At 35.4% G+C, this 19,997-nt stretch overlaps 1 non-coding gene across 1 annotated transcript; it reads left to right on the top strand.

Annotated features, from left to right (window-relative positions):
* The first annotated feature begins 18,018 nt into the window (after positions 1-18,018).
* On the top strand, positions 18,019-18,110 carry Trnai-uau. Its single transcript is given in 2 exon segments — positions 18,019-18,056; positions 18,075-18,110. It is a non-coding gene; the product is annotated as a tRNA-Ile (tRNA).
* Positions 18,111-19,997: the final 1,887 nt, after the last annotated feature.

Here is a 19,997-nt window from a genome sequence, read left to right as displayed (position 1 = left end):
CGGTTTCCATAATGAATACATTTTTTTATTACCATAAACACTACAAAATTAATAGATTTACGGCTTCTAGTGTGCTGTGCACATACATTATTGGCTATAATTAAAATAAATATAATAAAATCTGCTATTAATAAAATATACTATGTATAAAACAGTTTTATTATAATATAATTATTATGTATTACAAAAATCAATAATCACCAGAAATTCCATGACATTTTACACCGGATATTATCGTATGACCGGAAACACTTGTTTGTACGCTCTGCAGGTATGTTCCCATTGGATAATACGACTACATACTTACATGCGAGGCCCTCGGGACCCTCTGAACGCACGTGCAAGGACCACGAACGAGTACAATAATCTCCATCACATGATCCGGATTTTATTGCGTCGTACATCTTTTATGCCCTCAATACGACGAGTCGCTCCGCAATGAGCTAAGATTTTCTTTGTGACATGAGTATGAAACATCTTTGTTAACTTAACCGTGCAATGAAAGGTTTTACATTAAGTTATATAAGTACTTTTATATTATACTAGAGATGCTACATATTAAACTAAACTACTTATACCACTATGTATTAAGTGTTATTAAAATTGTTACGAATGTAAATTGTTTTTAAAAATATAAAAAGAATCATTGTGCATCAATTATGTAATACATTTTATAAGTTGCGCAAAATATTTAATCGATACCTACATGAAGATAAGATGATTTTTCCGATTAGAATTTTTAAATCCAACACCACTGAGAATTGTTCCACATATTTTAAAGTCAGAAGTGCATGGTTATTAATCAAACAATGGGCATTCCGTGAAACAGTGTGTCGGCAAGATGCTCGATAAAGGTCTGGTAGTAAAACGATGTAAACGACTCCCGGTAGGCATTGACTCAGACGCAATAAGTATTTCGTGTTTATAGTTGAATGGTTTTGAATAATTGAAGAAGTTATTTATAAGTTTCCTCTTTAGAAACAAATCGTGTGCGCGATCGTAGCCGGATGCCGCCACCCTTCGGAGGGCATGCCTTCACAAAGGTATTTAGTCTATTTAAAGACATCCTGCTTAGTGCGGGGGCCCAAGTCTTCTCGCACGTGCGTCAAGTGTCCTGTGCTCGCCGACCTGTCAATTACTGTCACCCTCACCTATCTCCGCGCGCACAACGTCTGAGCTGATAAACTAAGCGTTCGCCATACGTAGTATCAATTTGAGTATTATGTTTTACAAACGACTCGGTTTGACATTGAATACGTTACAATAACAAATGTTCGCGGACAACAAAGTACGAGTTAGGGAATTTTGCGAATTTAGTCTGCTTTAACAAATCTTTATCTATTCTTGTCAAGTTTTATTCAACCCAATTTAAATGTAAAATTTGATAGGAATGGTTTTTGTTACGCTCAGTCAACTCGCATATTATACAAGAAAGATAAATTTATCTGATGAACACACCGGCAGTATAATGGAGCTGAAAACAATACGTTCTGATTATAAAGAGTAGTGAAGCGAAGATTATGGCGCTTGCTCTAGACAAGCGCGGGCGCGGCCGCTGCCGAGCGCAGAACCTAATGACACGAAGCCACTTGTACTACCTGATATGCGTACAACCTAATTGTAAGTACAATTCATTTTCTTCTACCATACTTCTATGTAAAAGTTTTTCCGGGAATTCCAATTTTTTACATCTATGTTCTTATCCATATTCCAAGCCAGCTACATATCTAGTTTTGTTACATATTATAATCAGTTCAGCGGCTTAGATGAAGCAACAATCAGACAGGCAAATTTACTTTTGCTAAAATAGCGATTTCTACAAAATAAACTACTACTATATAAAAACGCTAATTCACTACAACACTGCCAAAATATACAGCAGTTTACTTAAAATAAAAATCGTAAGGAGAAAGGTACAATATTTATTTAAGAATAGTTATGTTAAGTAAGAAAATGAGATATACGACAGAGGCAGATCACCTGCGTGCGCGCTTCCCGGAGTACGAACACATATAGACGACAATCCCTCCCTTAGAATCTCACGTGCAGCGACATTTCACGTCACACAGACGACAACCCTCCTTTTCTTTAAACGGGGCATTGACCTCACTACGACGCTCCCCTCACAAATTTCAAACTATCGAAACCACATGTTCCTGACCTTCCTCTTTATGTTTTCAATAATTGTGATATACGCTCTTCCGTCAAAATAGGAATTATGGCTGTGTCTCTACATGAACTAAACGTGATGGCATTGATCAATCGAAGCGCAGCGTCGAATCCCAACATTCTCCGAACTCACCATTAACATTGTTTCCGGCATCGATTACGTAACTCAATCAATCGAGTTCAAATATCGCACAGGCCATCTCATTTTCTAGTCGAGACACTTGCATAATTGGACCGATTTGCAAAGAGTGGCCGCATTGGACATCGAGCTGGGAGCGTAAGCCGTTGCGCAAACTACCTAACAATCATCGTCGGTTTGACGATGAAACAGTGAAATCAATGTTTCGCTGTAACTCACCGCATCACTTGTTCCACATTTAATGGTATATCTTATCTCGAGGTTTCCATTCATCAATTATGTTACGAGATAAAGGAGCGAATGTATCATAATTAATGAACGATAGGATTGCGGATATAATTAATGAACGAAATATAAAAAACGGACAAACTGGCCCAACTCAAACATTGCAATCCCTTCTTATGATAAAATTAAAGAATATTTATTTATTGAACTAACAATCAATAACCTGACAATAATAATAAAGCTATTGTACTTATTAATGCTTTAAATTAGGAACAAAAAATGTGTAAATATTTTATGTAGATTAAGTTTTTAGAGCGATTAATCCCCGTAACACGATTGAAATTGATTATTCTTTTGTAATCATTACATTGAAATTATAGTATCGGTTAGCTAATTCTACAATTAAAGTTAAGCTGACTTGAATAATGTCAGTGTTTGTAATTTAATAGTATAGCGAACAGAAACGCGACTCACCGCCCGCGCCGCGCCAGCCGCGCACCCGGGCCGCCACCGCTTGCTCGCCGGCTCATAATTTCTCGCCGACCGCTGGTTACACCTACATGCAACACAGTATTTGCATGTCATATTTAATCATTCCCAAGCGCCACCGGCCACTAGTTCATAATATACAAGATTTAGATTAATAAGATCAATAACTAAGGAAGCGATAAATTCATTAACTATTTAGTAACAATCTTGTTAACGTAAAAACCCTGTACGGGCATCGATAATTATATTATTTTATTTAGTCAACTACTAGTTATTAAACTTACTAGATATTTTGTCTAATATAATAAAGAACAGAGCTTCAATGAAGATACTACTAGTATAACGTCCATTGTTTATTACAACTATATAGTTATTACATAAATTGCTTGCATGTCGAAGATATTGCTCGCATGTAGTAGGCACTAGTTCCGGGTAATCATTTCAGCATCTCGAAATCAAAAATGTTTCTATATTAATTAATTAAATAATGCTATTATATTTAGTCGCTTAGAGTTTTAACAGTAAACATTATTAAAAATTATTGTAATTAATTAATCACGTATATTTATAAAGTATTAAGATAATAATCTGTTAGATCCAATATATAAAAAATATTAGCTTTTTAGTAAAACAGCGCAGAACAGCAGAAAGACTATTCCTTAATATATTTTTTGGATATGTTCTGAAATAAATATTCCTTTTGAAACTTATATATTTTGCCTTTTTCCTGTTCTAATATAAACTCATATAGTAGGGATTGCGTGATTATAAATGAGATTAGGTATATGCTGTAGTGAACATTCCATGCTCTCGGCTTATATATTACGGTGCAAGATTGTAATATAAGAGAAGAGGTTTGCTTAGAACGATAATGATGTCATTTTATGAAGATCGTTTATCTAAAATGTACGCATTATCATTAAATTGAAATTTAAATTAATTCGTCAAATAAATAATGGTGCATTATATTCTATCATAGTCATAATAAATAGTGTTCTTGTAAACAAATACAATGTAATTTATTGTTAAAAAAGTCTTGTCTGCAAAGATCTAAATTTCGAAGTCGAAATAATAATGATGTCTAAGTTCACTCGATCACTCCTAAAGAGTCAAAGGCATCGTTCGTTTGACCTACGATAGTTGATTTCCGATAAGCGCTGAGATAAGGCTGTGAATCAACAATAATATATATCCGAACAATAAAGTAAAACAATTTCGAATTGTTCTATCGTAGCGACATGGCGCTTTGTCTGTGAAATAAACTAGACAAAGATAATTTCAGTTGTCTTTATAGCCAACCGGTCTTGTGACTCACCCGTGATTGTTTAATTCAAGCTACTAAACGTGTCGCGGCGCATGCGCACAATCACAACAAGCCATATTTTCATCAGCCTAATTGTGTTTCAAGTAATAATTTAATGGGTACATAACAACTATTAACTATTTTGTTATTAACGAAATTATATGTGATTTAAAAATAAATAAACTTTTCTACTTGAACTCTACATTAACAAGGTATTTGTATACGAAGTTATTGAAGTATGATTTCATATTAAGTAACTATGATTGTATAATTAGCATTTATAATCCTTATAGGTCACTGGTGACTCCTCATTTGGCTCATATAGCGCCGAGATGATCCGGCGCTAAGAAAATGTGAAACTTAATCGAAGTTTGCAGATTCAAAGCGCAGGTGAGTATTGATGTTCTTAATTTGTGTTTATAATAATTCATATCGGGTTCGACAGTAAATAAAGGGTCATGTACTTAGGGAAACTGCATATGTAAAATGAAAATATGGCACACGTGTGTCCGCCGCTCTATTTTAGAGCAGTGTGGTGGGATAAACTCCAAATCTTCTCCTTAAAGCGATACTAGGCTCAGCAATATCTTCTACAGGTTGTTTGGTACTTTAATTGTTTTCTAATAATAACAAATTATATTATATATAAATAACAAAATTATAGTTATAGTAAATAATGTTTAGTTTTTTTTTCTACTTAAATAATCATACTTAATTGAAATTTGTCAGGGCTTAAAGAGGCAATGAACCTCGTTAAATTAATACATTTCTTAAATAATTCTTAGGTCGTAATATAATGCATTTTATATACATTCACATAATTCACAAATTACATTAATTTTAAAGGACAATACTGTATAGAGTCATCCCTATTTCATTATCCAATACAAATAATGGTGTACATCCTTGCTGATATCTTACCACGATGAATAAGAAAACTCCTCCTTTTTATTAAATTAAAAACCAATATCTTAAGAAAAAACATAAATTTGTTCTTAAAAATAAATTTAAAAATACTATGCCTCTGGTACTTTTTTTTCAATATGTCATTCTTGAATGGCAACGAATTGTAGATTGTCTTCCAATTGATATCTTACCTACTTTTTTTCGCAAATATTGTTTTATTTTGTTCACTCGACTCAATTTATCGCTGATCGAGTTCATTTGATTGATGAATGAAGATTTAATCGGCCATTCAAAAGTTAAGTATTATCTGCAGTCGTAAATAATAGCGCGACTATAAAATTATTTAAATAGTTTATGCTAATAAACTTTTTAGAAATAAGCTTTTTATGTTTTTATAATAGGAATGAAATCGTAAAATAATCAGTGACCTTGTGGAGTGACATCTTATAATTTTATGTAGTTGCTCATAAAGCAACGCATTCAAAAGAAGCGACCACGCTACACCTAAACTAGTAGATAATCGCGGGGGCATGTACCTGTTGCGTTGCGCGCTCCTTTCATGGCGTATTCTTCTTGTTATAGAGAGCACACGACACAATGCGGGTTTATCTGGACGCATTATGAGAATCATCTCCGCTCCCAGATCGCGCGATAATGCTCGTCGTCGCCGAGTCACAAAAGCGTTCAGCGAGGTGCGGCGGCGGGCCGGCGGGTCGGTGGCTCACGAGCACGGCGCGGCGACGCGGCGGAGTGGGCCCTGCGGTGTGCGGGCGGCTGCGAGCGATGTAAGGTAATCTCGAACCACGCTGACCTTTGTGAGCTACAGGCAACCGCTGTCGATCGTCTTTGTCTTGCGGCTTGCTTGTCAGCATCCTCTTGAGAAGGAACTTTGTTGTCTTTCTCCAAAAGAAAGTGGGCAGAGATATCGATGTGAGCATTGTTCCGATTTTGAGTTAATTCAATATAGTACTGTTGTCTATCTAGCAACTTTTTGTTTAGCATTTGAATAGAGCCCATTGTGCGCAGCGTCAGAGGCAGGCGTGGCTTACAGAATCTACTCTAGGTTGACGTGATTGACTATCTTATTTTATTATATTTTAGCATTTCTATTTAAAAGTATATGTTTCACTTTCTTCCATTTTGATATCTTAATGTATCACTAACATCGTGTATGATTTATAGACTCAGAATATCAAATTCAAACAAATCGTATCCTTGGTTACACAGAGGTCCGAGTCATGTTACGTATCAAGGTTATTCTATTATCACCTCAATAGAATAGAAAGCGTTTCAGAGGCTGCAGTTAAAGGAAGTTAGTGAGCTATTGTGAATAATAAAACGATAACATTCTCAGTGAGATTATCATTTATATGGTCACCCGTTTCAAATAAGCGTTGAGGAGTCGAGATGTGTCATCGGAAATCACTATAGAGGGCGACGCGTTTGTCAAATGTAGACACTTGGTTCGACCGTGAGATCGTCGCGACGTTTCATTCGTGAACACGCACCCGAATAAAGGCTTATTAACTTCATTCACATGCTTATATGCAGGCTTTATTCCTATAGAAAAATGAACATCCTTTTTATTTTTGAATGCATGAATTAACATTACTCTTTTTTTTAAATCCAATAATTAGAAGTCGGTGTGAACACTGTATTCATAGTTTTAATACTTTTCTATAAAATCATTTTATACATTGTATAGATATGAGATAAATTTAGACCTGACTTTGCAGTGACTAGAACATGCGAATCTTACTGAAGATCCGGATTCAAATCCGGCATTCAGAACTGCACTTTAATGTAGATAAGTACTTTATTTGTGCTAATAATAAAAATTGTTATTTATCTCCATTACTTGACCTATTATTAGAGCAGTACCGAAGAAATAGCGTAGAATTAGCTCCGAACTTTCTTCTCAGGGAAAAGAAATTAGCAGAGGGACATTTACAGTCTTGCTTTTACTTTTTGTTAGAATTTGGTTTTAAAATTAATAGTATATAAATATTCTACATTCTCCATCGTTAATTACCATGATCAAGTTTACCCTAGTTCAGAAAAACGAAACCATTCTTCCTGGTTAATTCAAATAGCGCGGTCATCATTAATGGAGCATATTATTAGAAACAAAACAGGTATCTCTCACAGATGACGCTCTAGCCATCGGCCAAAAGGGCAATTTCTGACAGATGCACCAATTTAATTCGTGTCACCTACTTCGGGCCAGTAACGATTAATAATGCCAATGTACGAGAAACGGTCAATCGCAGTCTCCGCCTTTTATTCGTCTGCTGACCCATATGTCTCGGTCGTAACGAATGCTCTATGCCGAAAATGTAGTAATTGCCGGACCGGTTAGACTATCGCTTCCATCGAATTTTTGTAACTTATTGCTATAGTTTGTGCTATTTTGCTGGACTGGGTTCACTTTCCTTTTCGTTATTTTTTATAGAACTTCAGACATTTTATTTGACTATAGACAAAAAATGCGATCTCTGGATTAGCTATTACTAGCTCTACGTCTAAATTATCTCTAAATTTTCTAAATTTATTAAAGTAAAAAGTATTAAAACTCATCAATAATGACACTAATGACAGAAGCGTCTGGCGATCGTAATGTTTTGACATAAACACGCACACAAACACAAACATTAATAACTTGTTATGCAAATACAAAAGTCACAATCATCAGTAAAGTAAATACAGATTTGAAGTTTTTGACAACTTAATTTAATCCTCTATAAAGGTGCTTATCTAAAATACTTTCAATTAAATTAACAATACAGCCCAAAAATATTTATTATGAAATATTATATGTTGTAAAATTGTTTTTTCGCTTTCAAAGAAACGTGCATAGCGCATACGCAGCAGCGGACATCTTTGAGATACGAGGTATTACATGAATGTGTAATCAGAGAGTTTATTGATCGCGGTAAGATTAACACCACTTCGCATTGTCTGACTTGGCACGTCTTAAATTTTCCCTTTTTGTGCCAATAACTTAAGGAATTCACGAATTAATTTTTTTCTTCACCTTTATGAACGTCGTCGTTTATCACACCAGGAAAGAATTATTCCTTCTTAAGTTGCGCTTTCTTAACTGTTTTCAGTTTTAAATTGTCATGTTTACCTCTTAGTTTGATTTCGATTTGGGACATGTTTTATTGATAAATAAATCCTTATTTTTTTTCTTTTGAGAGAAAATAAAAACACGTAAAAATAAATGTACGAAAGGCAAATAAAATGGCATGGCACTTAATTAAGGGTTATTTTATAGATAAGTAAATAGATATTTGTGAAAAAACTTACCAAAGAAAATCGTTAATATAATGACACACTTTAAGCTCTCACATGCTATTTTAAACGGAGCAACCCTCAAGATTCATTTTATTTAAATAGAGTAGTATCCATTTACCAAAATAATTGTGTGATATAAGGGGGTGGCGGAGTCCCATGTGCGTGCGCATCCTGCGCCCCCGCACGTGCCGACCACGCGGCCGGAAGTGCCGCGCCATCGACACACTTATCGCGACCTTCGCGAATATTTATTCATATGCCCAGTATCCCTCAGAGTAACTGAAAATGTTCATATTGTCATCTAACGAACCGTTCATTTCAAGTAACAATAGCAACAAAAACACTGATACTACTTTTATGTATTGTGAAATATATATATCGCACGATTCGGTTTTTATGAAATACGAAGTGAGCACACATGAAAAACTTGTATTTGAAAACGATGACTATCATTGTATTTGCATAGGAACTGTTGACAAAACTTATGCAGATAAGGAAAGACAGGTTGAGGCTTATCTCGATTCGAGGACATCCGCACGTCGCCTCGGACTTCGGACGTGCGCTATCAAACTAACATACATTTGAATATCACATCCCTGATCATGATCGGCCTCGTATGAGCGTTACGAAAAGATAAACTTAAAATAAAAGACCCGCTGAGCCTTATGTGATTCATGTGATCGATAACATTTTAATAACTTTAAATATTTGGTTTAAATAGTTTAAATCTTCCGATCAACCAATTTCTTGTATATGAACTTGTATGGAATTAAAAAAATAAGTGATTTAACAAATTCACATAATATAATATACGACTGACTGAATATATGATGAAGTCATAGACAAAACGATGAATATTAAAATTTCACACGTGTCCTAAAAATGTGATGGTCATTGGTCATTTCAATTGATTAGCCTTATGACCTTACAAAATGCATTTATACAATTCACTTAAACTTTAAAGCTCGACAAAACGAAAAAACACTAATGTAACTTCTTATATAGACCACCGTGGGATTGAAATTACTTTCATCACAAACAGTTTTTAACTTGATATATAATAGTGATCCGCCCCGGCTTCGCACGAGTGCAATACTAATGCGAAATATACCACAGAATTTGTTTATTTACGACATCACATTAGAAGATATTAAAATTATCAAAATTTCTTTACTGTGTCCATGTCGAATTAGTCTATCTATCAAAAAAACCGCTTGAAAAATCCGTTGCGTAATTATAAAGATCTAAGCTTAATTTAAAGCGAATGATACAGCGATGTGTTCCAGTTTTAAGTATGAGTCCAGGTAAGTACCAGGGACACAACATTTTAATTCCCGAAATTTGTGGACCATTGGCGATGTAAGAGGTCGTTAATACTTCTTCCAGTACCAATACAAGTATATGGATGATAGTCGCCACTGACCGTAAGGCGACCTATTTGAAATAAAAAAATGAGTATAAGAGTAAATGTGTACACATAATTGTAATTTCATTTAATATCTTTTGTGGTTTTATATGAGAGAAAAATGAGAATGTAGATCGAAAAGCTATATAAGCATGTGGTAGGTAGGTACATAAGTAGCGCAGTTTGTCACGGTTAACTGGAAACACAACAGCCCGATTGTTCCTCCATAAGGCTTGAACAATAACCTGTTCGAAGAGCGACGAATATTTTCCAAAATGTTCTTTCATTCGAATTAACAAAAAGCTTAATGGAATTTCGCATTGCGCCATGCGATGTATTGTACAACGGTGTAGAATGTGGATAAAATCAACAACGCACTAAATCTCACATACCTACCTGATTTTTGAATGGTGGTTAAGAAACAATATTTGCTTTTCATGTTAACAAAAAACGCACAAAAGATAAATGATTAACTCTAACTAAGAGCGTTCGACTGTGGATACGCACATACGTATCCACGAAGGCTCTTACTAATGTATTTGTGAGGTAAGATAGCAATATGCATTACAATTTTTAAAGTGCAGGTAGCGAGACAAGATGCGCGCATACTCGTAAATCTGTGAATGCGAGCGGTGGCGGAGCGCGATGTTCACGCCTACGGCGCGACTACACTAGCCGTGCACGTTCAGCGCTCCGATCTGCACGTTCTTAGCATATCTGAATCTGTACACATGCGGCGGCGCACCACCATCACCTGATATGGGCAAAAATTGAAACACGGAAAGTAAATATCTGAGTAGGCTCTGCCCACATTTAAAACGTTTGGGCTTTCTTTATGTTAACCGCATAGTGAGAGCAACGGAATTATCTCAACGCAGAGAGACTGAAATATTACACAAGCTTTCTTCGCATTACATGGCCTATTACAATTTGTGATAGGTACTTTATTCAGACCATATTACATTTTTGTATATAACTTGTACTTAGTATAATAAATTTTATATTTATTTATGTAATTGTACGATTTATAACATGTTGGTACGTAAACATTAATGACATCCTATTATTACAGGTATAGAACATATCATAACTTAAAAGCATATACCAAATTTAATTAAATAAATACTAAAGAGTAAATGTTCTGTGCGAATAAAACACTCCCGGGCATTGATATGGGAAATGTGCCCATGTTCAAGACTAAATGAAATATAACTGATATCTGGAAGACAATGAAAGCTATATCCCTCCAAATATGCTTCTTAGTTCTAGTCTATTTATACAAATAGACCAAACATTCTACAAAAAATATATAATTATTAGGAATAACAAATGATATATGCCGATATATTTTTGTATCGGCACGGATTTGTACACGCTAGTAACCTTTACTATGCTCAATAGTCACCGCGCGAGACGGAGGTTTTGCACATCTCTACCTGCTGCTGTAATCCCACGGCCTCGGCGCCTTAACAGGTGTGCACCTAAGAGTAAGCGCGCTTTTTCATTAAGTACACATACACAATCAAACAAAACGTTCGGCTCACATAAGAATGATGCCCGGAGTCCAGACCATTCATCGTTTCTCGAGGAATTCCTTTATGCTTATTGATCGAGCTTCGTGTTGTTTTTTTAAACGATTCATTATGACATTAACGATATCCGTAGTGGTATGTAAGTGAATAAATTCCTGCTGATAATTTTATTAAATTATATATAGTGTAGCGAGTAATGTCTTCTAATCTTGAGTAAAAGTTATTTATTTTTTTATATTCAGTACAAATGTTAAAGACATTCGTTGAATCTATTATTAACTTTAATTATTGGAATGAAATCCGAGACCATAATTATGACATTGGTTTTTTTTAATTTCAACATTATTATATCATGTCTAGTCAAAATATTTCCCACATCAGCACACGTGACTGGCGCATTAAAGTTGCCAGTATGCACCAGATCACGTGCACGGTGCAAAATAAACATAATATCTAGTTCTAAACTAAATACAAGAGTATTCGTTGAATAATATTGAAAACAATATTCAATGGATTTATCTGTAGTTTTTTCATTATACAAGGATAAACGTATTTTTTGGTTTATGTAAATTTAAGCTTTAAAATAAGTTACATTAAAAAAGGTTGTATTTAATCTCGTTTGCATTAAAAATATCACTGCCGTTATACTTTTTTTTTTTAAATATTTGTGCTTACTTATTTCAAAATGATATGACGTAACGCAACTCACTTTACCTGCAAACGATTTACATTAAACATAGATAGCATCAACCTTGAAAAATTCGGATGAGATAAGTAGGTAATATTTATTCAAGTATTTACATTGACACAGGGATCTGTGAAATATCTTAAGCAAGCAGACCGACAAGTCTCACTATTAGCTTTATACCTTTTTATCGATAAATTTGTTCTTGATTTACTGTACCCATATAGATAAACCTCTACCATAACCTTGATCTATCTACATTGAAAAGTATATCAAAATAAAGGTGTGTTTCGTTTACGTACAGTGCTATTGAACAACATTAAGTATTACTGACGTATTATTATTAAACTTGTAAAGAGGTAATATTTTCCCACAAATATCTTTCTCATGATAGGTCCAGATGTTCCATGTTTTGTGACGAATTGAACAATTTCTTTTACCTGCACCATCTAGTTCACTTTATTCGTCAAACAATTGTCAGAATTATTATACTAAGATAAATAATTTCATATTAAAATCTCGCATGAAATATTTCGCTTTTGCTATACGTATGTATGTATTCTTTTTTTTTTGCTTTCGATGGTTTGGGTTATCATTTATGCCACAACATATATTTTGCCTTCAAATAAATGACGATTACTCAAAAATTTTATGTTGTTTTAGTTCTATGTGCCGGTTAAACTAATGCGTATCAGATTTTCTAATTAGACCGAGTGTGTAGGCTGATTTAGGCGTACATTGTGGTGTCGGCATCGGTTGCGCAGCGCGGCCGCACTGGCGGGCCGTTATCGACTTCGACTGATCGCGTCGTGTTAATTACTTTCATTAAGGGCAATTGTCCTGCTCAATCGGACCGATCAGTCAGTTTGCCGCCATCCAATATTTCCAGTTCAGTCAGTGCCGTTAAATCATTCTAAATATAAATTGCAAACTATAAAGACACGATGTTTCAACTACTTGTAATCACCTGGGACATTCACTAAACTATTAACAATGGAATTTATATGAACGGAGCGCAAATAGCTACTTAAGCTTTTAACAATATTTTATTTTATGCAATAGGTTGGCGGACGAGCATATGGGCCACCTGATGGTAAGTGGCGACCATCACCCATAGACAATGAGGCTGTAAGAAATATTAACTATTCCTTACATCGTCAACCTTGGGAACTAAGATGCTATGTCCCTTGTGCCTGTTGTTTTTCTGGCTCTCTCACCCTTCAAACCGCAACACAACAATACTTCTTACTGTTGTTAAGCGGTAGAATATCTGATGACTAGGTGGTACCTACCCAGGCGGGTTTGCACAAAGCCCTACCATCAAGTAAGCCACCATAACCATATTTTATCATATTTTCCTATGTCATCACTACACTTACATAAATACCATAACCCTTATCGTAATAACAGAAATCGTATGAGATACTTTTATTTTTGTAAAGAAAGTGATTCAAAGGTTAACAAAAAATATTTAAAAACCTTTACCAATTAAATATTTTAATTAATTAAATATAATTTGACGACCTCCATGGTCGAGTGGTGTGTACACCGGTTTTCATGAGTACGCCACTCTGAGGTCCGGGGTTCGATTCCCGGCCGAGTCAATGTAGATTGCCATTAGTTTTCTATGTTGTCTTGTGTCTGGGTGTATGTGGTACCGTCGTTACTTCTGATTTCCATAACACAAGTGCTTCAGCTACTTAGGTACATTGGGATCAGAGTAATGTATGTGATGTTGTCTCATATCATATATTATATAATAATAATAATAATAATAAAACATGAATTTCAAATCTAAACTCTTAATAATTAATTATACATGCCCAAAATACATGCAAAGAAATTGACCTGCTATGACGGTTTTTGTTAAAACTGTCATTGTTACTTTTGTTACATGTTATTTAATATTAATATGTTATGTATAGAATATGCAAATATATATTTGTATAAATCACTTATTTATGTACCTATCTGGGTTGCTAAGTCGCAATATAGTTTGTGAAAAAGGTATTTGTCCTAGATTTAGTTTGCGCACGCTGACTAATAGTCCAGTACAGGTGTATGAAATATGACAGCAAATTTAATTTTCGAATGCTACTTTTTGCATAATTATTGTAAGTTTATGATAATGTGAATCAAGCTGCACTATTCAAAGTTTTAGAACACACTTTACATGCCCTGACTGCCCTGACTATTGCTAACAGATAAGATAAAACTTCTATCACTTTTTTAAATATATTACAGATATATTTTGTAAACAAAAGCCAATCAGTGATCATGATCCAAATGATCTCTTCAAAATTATCTTATCAGTCAACTCACAGAGCTAATTATTAATCTACTGAAAGATACACGTTCCTTAACTTCATTTATAAAATATGTCTTTTAAAGTTTAAAGTTATTTCTAAAGTTTTGCGCCAAACTATAAATTTAATAAGAAAATATTTTTCATAACTATTATCAAGTGGCTTACATACCACCAGGATCCCGTATAGACGATCGCTATGCCGGCGTGGGTAGACGCCCTCATCGCTAAAAATCGGGCCCAGCTGCGAAAGCCGCAGAGGGCCATAGGGTGAGAGGCATCAGAAGGTACCCTACGGTGTTGTTGACCGCGATGACACTTCTCGCAGGCGATCCACCCTGGGAGCTCCAGGCGGTGGTGCTCGCGGAGGTGTACCGGTTCCGGGTCGAGGCAAAGGACAGCGGCGACCGTCACGGGTCGGCGAATGATCGGGCGGATCAGGGCTCTAGCCCAGCAAGCCCTGATCCTCCAATGGCAGGAGGATCTGGGGTCACTTACGGCGGGCCCTGCGACAGTGGAGGCGATCCGTCCCCACTTGAGGCGCTGGGTCGAGAGGAAGCACGGCACACTGTCGTACAGAATGACGCAGGTACTTGCCGGGCACGGATGCTTTCTTCGGATGTACCTGCACGGGATAGCGCGGCGGGAGGAGTCACCCACCTGCCACGAGTATGGTGCATACCACAACCTGTACGAGTGTGCTGGGTGGGGGCCCTAGAGGCACATCCTTGCGGCGACTATGGGCGGAGACCTCTCGCTGCTGAGCGTTATGAACGCCATGCTCAGTAGCGAGATGTGCTGGTCAGAGAAGCGCTCCTTCTGCGAAAGTGTCATGTCGCAGAAGGAAGCCGCGGAGCCGGAAATTAATGCCGCCGGTGACTCGCTCCGCAGAACACGACCGGGAGGAGGAAAAGGCGCTACCCGCAGCTTCTCCCCCCGTCTCAATAGGCGCTGCAGGGATCAGGGGGGTCCCAGTACCCCGCGAATTCCTCCTAGGTGTTGGAGGCCAGCATAGTCGGGCCGACTGTCAGGGCGTCACGGTAGCATGCGTAAGCGATCCCGTGGCGTCCTCCGAAAGACGGTGAGGTTACCGCTGGTTTTTAGTGGGTAAAGGTTTCCGTATAGACGAGTAAGACATAAGGCTAGTGAGACCGTTAGACCGTAGTAATTATTGTGTTAAAATTTACGGACATCGCAGAGGATAAAAAGTCATCTACAAATGATAAGCATTTGTTTCGATTTGTTCTCGCACACACACCTCACCTCTGACCTAAGCACAGGACACTGTTTCAATTTTGTTTTCTTTTATAAATGTATTTACTCGTACAAAGCAATTTTTCATATTAAATTTGTTTCTGAAAGAAACTTTGGGGTCACACATTGCAAAAAAGCCCTGTTCTTCAAATCAAATTCATATCAGCTACTGTAGTCCAAAAAATAATGCCAATGGACTTTTTGCTGTGGTATCCCTACACTGAAATAAACAAGGCGAGCTGTGTTCATATATTATATATTCTAATTTTCTTAAACGCGAATGGTGCATAGCTATTAATATGAGTGCATTGCTGCTTAGAATCTATAGTGATAACAAGAAATTTAATAATGTCAATAAAATGTAATTCACCTCGTATAAATTTATACACATTTAAGGATTGGGACACCGCATAGGAGACATTTTGATACAGACATTTGTGTATACGGAGAAACTCTCTATTCCTTTAAATTTATCATATCATATCAAATACAACTCAAGAGGAGATCAGGTGCAGGTCAACAGGTGTGCTTGTTTCCAAAAGCACAGATCAAACACTTGGTCACTCACTTAAAAATATATCATTGACAGAAAAGAAAAACAACAACTTGTATTCTCCTTATCTCAAGGAATTCAGCATGTGTAGCCTTAAAACATATCATTCAGCATTCAGACCAACAAAGGACTATTCTCCTCTAAAGAAGAGATTTGGAACTCATTCTGCGACACAACTCTCCCGTATGTGTTAATACGTACAGATGCGACTAAACTTCATCCAGGTTTCCTTACGTACAAGGATTTTATAGCGTGAAACTTTAATGGAATGAAAATTGTCGTCTTCGTGAAGATTTTTTAAAAACCCCAAAGAAAATAGTCAAGAGAAAATCTTTGTACCTAATATTAATATGAATTATAGCTCACATAATCGATTGCCCATTGACTGCATAGTTAATATAGATAAGTAGTAAGTGGTATTGGCCGTAATGCACTGCCGGTGGCAGAGTACAAGTAAGGAGCAGCGAACAATAAAGTATATTCCCCGATCGGTCATTAACATATCATTTGTTGCGCGCTAATCGAATGCCCCGGGGCCCGAGTCGTATCGGACAGCGCACCGCCACGTGAGGCTCAGAATGTTAAATTCTTGAGTATGGTATTCCTCCACCCACAAAACGGCATTCATAATTAATTATTTATCAAAGATTACCATTTCTATTTCAAAATTAAGTAAATCAATTTATAGCAACGTATTAATTAGATTTAATTAAACTATATGATTGTAGTTTATTGTTTATATTTTTATTAATTATACATTATGAATGTGCTTTGTTTTGTACATTTCAATTCGTTCTTGCAAAATTATTTCTTAAGTACCTGCATTATCTAATATTAAAACGTCATGTAACTTTTTTTTAAATATTAAGTTAAATATAAATTATTCGATTGATGATGATGAATGAAGTTGAAGTAATTGTTATTTCTTATGTTAAACATAATATATGTGATAACAACGACTGACTAAGCACACTATCCAGACGAGGAGCAAACATCACTCAAAACTGATAACAGTTTGGGAAGCTAGTTCTTGAATGGGCATCACTTGAAAAACCGAGAACAGCTCGGCCAAAATTACTGAGGTAGACGGCGACCTGAACAGCAGGAAGCCGTGGGTTTTCCAGCATATAAGCTTAAGAATATGAGCTAGATAGATGGCTGATAACTCGTATTACTTTTTCATTAAACAAATTTTATTTTAATTATTTATAATGAAAATATATATTACTAGTCATACTTTCAGAAAATTTATAATACTCTTGGATTATTTATGTATACAAACAAAACCGCTAGCAGACGTTGTCTTCTATGTATCATGCGATACAAATCCCTTCTCCGAAACGTTCTGCAGGTTCTAGTATAAGTTTTATCTTTATTCGCTTAGTTTTTTCTGTTAAGGAATACAAAAAAAGTTTCATTTAAAAATATAGATATTTTTTTGCATCACATTATAACAAAAATATAATTTACTGCAGTACTACAAAACAAAGATTAGGATACTTTTAAGAAACTGACAATATTCAAATATAAGTTACTATTTACACTATATTATATTAAAATCTAAATAGTAAATGTGTTTTCCTATTGCCTTATACAGCGAACTCCCTGGCTAAACGTAAAATAATATCAAATAAATTCAATGCATGACGTAATCAAGTTCATTATAACGATGGATAGATAGGGCACTAGCGGAAGGCGCGGGGGGGCGGGAAGAGATGAGTGGCACGCGTTACATAATTTCGCTCGTCTGTTCATCGCTCCAGTGGCGCAATTGGTTAGCGCACGGTACTTATAAGACAGTGTTCGTGAGCAATGCCGGGGTTGTGAGTTCGAGCCTCACCTGGAGCATATTTTTTTACTTGTTAAAAATGTAACGAATATGTCATGTATGTTATAAGTATTTAAATGGATTAATGTTTATTTAAAAATTACTACTAATGTATTTCGTAAATTATATTTTTGTTGCAATAAAAATGATTTTTTTTCCATTTTCAATAAAAGTAGGAATTTGTAATAAAATAAATTATTATCAAATGGATTTTATTCAAGTAAACTTCACAAAAGGCGTATTTGAATTGTCAATATTTAAACACTTTCATAATTTTTATTTTTTATATTTTTAAATAAGACATTTATATACTAATGGTTATGTATTATTTTGTATTAGGAAAAAGTAAACCTTATCTTACAATGTGATAAAAATTAAATTATATTCTACGACATATTGAACAATATACAGAGTTATTTGAAAAGTATTAATAAATTAATTCATACTGATTGTACTGCTCAAATATAACAACTTTTTTATGAGAGCTAAAACTAATGCTAAAAAAAAAAAAAAAAATAACATTTTTTCATCAAAATTACAGTTACGGTGTACTTGTAATCCACAAAAACTCTCGAAAAAGCGCGGTGGAATCGAACCGAAGTTCTGTCGATTTTTTTATTTTCAAAGAATGTTCGGCCGAACTTCGTATTTATTTTAACCCAACTCTGGTTGTTTATTGTTATATATTGTTATTACGTAAACGAATACACCATTTATGTGAGTAGTAAGTTCGTGATGAATTCAATTAAATTTGATGTCATGTGTTCTTTTAATTGGCGTGTCTGAATTACTTATTAGTTTTTCATTACATATTCATACCATATGTTGTAGGCCCAAAAGTTTATTTGAATGTTAGCTAACATTATTTTTTATTATTTATAGATTCAGTTTCGTACAAGTAAGCAGTTTTCTCTTAAATTAAAAATGTAACATTTAATTACAAGACTTAAAAATAAATTTTATTTTTATTGAAATTTAAGAAGAACTATTTTATTAAAATAGCAACTAGTATTTGGCGTATTCGGTCAATTTTCGATATACGATCGTATACCGAATACTTATTATACATCAACTCGGCTGAAAACTAAATATTTAAACGAAAATAAAAAATAATGAAACAGAAAATTAGTCATTTCATATAAATAGTTTGATTGTCGAACTAATAATATCCATTCAATGTGACTGTTCGAGATTCAAACACAATTTTCCCAAAACAAGCTTTCGTTCATTAAAGGTTAAATAACTTATTATGAAGCTACTACGATACTAATTGTCAACCAAAAAAAATCTTTTTTTTTTGTAAACCAGAATCTTCGATACGATATGCTGCCGAATATATAACACTAATCATCACGTATTATTAAATAATAACAAACCTCTGTGTCACGAAATATTTAAATATTAATATAATTAATGGCATCACACCGATACATAGAAGTTTATAATAAACGTATACATTACCTTAATTATAGATAACCGTGACCGCTGTCGTTACAGCATAATGTAGTTCATTCGGTAGTCGGAGGGTGCTCGAGCACGACATTAGTAACTAATCTACTCGGTGCACGGCGCGCGACCTCATGCTCCTGACCTGCCCGACCCTCCGATCCCCGCCTGCGCCCGCGCATCGCACTCCGCCTCCCTGCACACTACAGTGCACTACACCACCTCGAGCCATTTGTTTACTCTTGCCCTCATCTGATTACAACAATGGAACGGTCCTTTATGACACGGAAACTCGTGTTACCTTTCTCCTAATCGACCCAACAAAAACATTAAGTAATATCTCGAGATTCGCGGGAATTCTTGAAATGCTTGTTTTTGTGACCTAGTTTTTTAAATCAGTCGCCCCGACCCGACACACCGACCCTTAGAAATCGTGAGGAATGTAAATCGTTGACCGTGCG

Source organism: Vanessa cardui, chromosome 7 (assembly GCF_905220365.1).
Source record: "Vanessa cardui chromosome 7, ilVanCard2.1, whole genome shotgun sequence".
Classification (NCBI taxonomy): Eukaryota; Metazoa; Arthropoda; class Insecta; order Lepidoptera; family Nymphalidae; genus Vanessa; species Vanessa cardui.
This window is presented reverse-complemented; position numbering and strand designations above follow the sequence as displayed.